Consider the following 2,563-nt stretch of genomic DNA (forward strand, 5'->3'; position numbering starts at 1 on the left):
GTTGCATTCATAACTTGAACTCACACTTCCTTTGAAAAGGCACAGTTTGTCATCCTTGTTTGTTTTGTTTTAAACCACACGCTGACATTTCCATACTGGGGAATAACTGGGCTTAGGAGTGTTTCCTCCTTAGATATTTGTAGCTCGTGCTACCAACTTTTCTGGAAACACGAATGGTGCGGGGGTGGGGCCTGATGCCTCCTGAGAGAAGAAGCCAGTGCACCTGCGGGAGGCACCTGGCTCTGCCAGCTAAGACCCTCCACGGTCCCAGCTGGGCACAGGTGCAGCCACAAGTGTGAACAATGCATCCCCCTGCCAAAGGAACCCGCGGAAGCGAAAGGACTCAGAACACCAAGCCACGTGCAACTTTTCAGACTAAGCTTTTATTTTTTTTGATATTACAAACCAGTTTTCTTTATTCACAAACCACTGTAAGTGATATAAACACTAATTTCTAAAGACAGATATACACATTTTCTGGGTTTGCAGATTGCATGATGTGTGTTAAGAAGTCACTATATATGCCACACATGATATTAATCTTTTTTTTCCATAATTCATAATAGCAATAGTTATTTAGATAAATGAAAACATTCCAAATAAATACTGTTAAAAAATCCAAAATGTTTGTTTACATCTCTGACATACATTTTAAAATGACATATTGGCATCTTGGAGGAGCGCCTGAACAAAAAAGATTTTGCCTCATCGTTTGGCACTCGCTTGCTCTAAATGATTTTATTAAAACTACATACAATTATGGGGGGGGAAGTACAGCTCATCAATGAAAATCAAAACTGCAAATGAATTTTTTACTTTAACCAACACAGTAAGAATTCTGTTTGTGATTCCAAACACAATGCAAATACCCGACTTTGAAATCTGAGGCAATCTGGAGAAACCCATTTACTCTCCGCAGCCCCCGCCCCCGTTCCTCCTTTCTCCTTTCCAGGGCTGGGTGCCATAGCATTTTAGTAAATTCAGTTTCCCTTTTCCAGCTGGTACCCATTGGCCTTGGTGTTGTTTTCCAGATAGGGGAAATGGGAATGTCTCAGTGAAGCTCATAAGAAACATCACCCCTTGCCCCTCCCATCACCTACCCATTATTTGGGTGAAAAGGGCACCTGATATGCTTTTGGCTACTAAGCAATCCTCCCTCCCTTCTCTCTTTGCAGGATAGCTATCATCTGTCTTAGATATCGATGCTACAGGAAGTTTGCTTTCAAATCTTGTGAAACTTTATTGATGGTTTAATATCCAACTGATCTTACTGCATGCACATAGGATGACAAGAGAAAGCTGGGTCACAAACACTTTTTTTTTTTATAAGTTTTGTTCGGTTTTGTTTTAAAGCAGAGTTGTTACAGCTATCGGCAGGTTCACAGCGATGAGTTGACAACTTACTAACGTGCCCCCCATCAGGTCGGCACTGTACACGTGAGGATTTAACTATGGCAGCAAAACTACTCGGGGACAGCTTGCTGCTTTTTTATTTAAATACAAAAACAGGAAGACCCGTGACAGATACCCCAACTTATGTTAACTTGTAAACAGGACAACATGGAAAGAGTTCAAACAGAAGAAGTACAGACAAACTGCAATTTTTCGGCTGTGTCACTCTGGCCCTGTTTCCGAGAGGGGATGGAGGGGGATTTTGCTCTTTGGGGACAAAGGGGATGGAGCAACTTTTTTGCTTCCTTCTGAGAAGTGTCCTGGGACTTGGAGATGGGACTCAAGGTATGGGTTTGAGATAGTTCTTGGGTAAGGGGAGTCGGGGAGGTGGGAGCAGGAGGGCAGGCTCTCACGGACTGAAAAATTGCAGATTGCTTACACAACACGGTCATGTTTCAAAAAGTACCAAGCTGATGAAAATACCAGGATTATTATCTCTACTCAATGATTGCAATACTTGTAAAATGCTTCTATAAATCCGAATATGATTATCATGTAATTCCATAAAAATTATACGTCTGTCTCTAACGGTTGTTCTACTAGGCTAAAACTAAAGCTTCATAGACTGTTTCTAGAACTTAACAACTCCACTGCACAGATGTAAATTTTATACATTTTTTTTTAACTGGTACAAAGAATTTAAGTTTTTATTACTTTCTTTTTTTTGGAAAAAAAGAAAAAAATAGAAACAGTGCTTTTTATCACCTTTTTATTAATGTTATTTTCCCTCCCATAATATAAAAGTCAGCAATGATATCAATAATTTATATACTGGAAGAAATATAAAAAGAATGCTTATTGATGGCCTAACTAGCATTTTTGCCTAAATAACTGGTGGCTGGTTAAGAAGCTGAAGACTGCCGGGTGGAATGCTTAAAGGGTGGGTTTGCACAGCTTCATTCAACTCAGGTGCACAAGTGGTTCTAGAAGCATCCCCTAAACAACATAACCTTTGGCTTGAACTGACAATGAGTAACTCAGAACCATTGATATGTGATTGTTGGTGCAGTGGATCGTTTAGATTCATCAGTTACTATTTATTTCTTCTTTTAGCCAAATCCCTGTCCCAGTCCCCTGAGCCCCTCCCGCCCTTCCCCTTTCATAAACTAAA

General features: G+C 40.3%; 1 protein-coding gene across 3 annotated transcripts in view; it reads right to left on the minus strand.

The window, feature by feature from the left end:
- Positions 1–364: 364 nt before the first annotated feature.
- RBFOX1 (RNA binding fox-1 homolog 1) overlaps positions 365–2,563 on the minus strand; it is a 2,222,576-nt gene continuing 2,220,377 nt past the window's right edge. For all 3 annotated transcript variants that reach the window (XM_077141880.1, XM_077141883.1, XM_077141882.1), the window contains one exon: positions 365–2,563. This exon is cut by the window's right edge and continues 540 nt beyond it. The gene's annotated coding sequence lies outside the window, so the exon portion shown is untranslated.

The sequence above is a fragment of the Tamandua tetradactyla genome, chromosome 23, assembly GCF_023851605.1.
Source record: "Tamandua tetradactyla isolate mTamTet1 chromosome 23, mTamTet1.pri, whole genome shotgun sequence".
Classification (NCBI taxonomy): domain Eukaryota; kingdom Metazoa; phylum Chordata; class Mammalia; order Pilosa; family Myrmecophagidae; genus Tamandua; species Tamandua tetradactyla.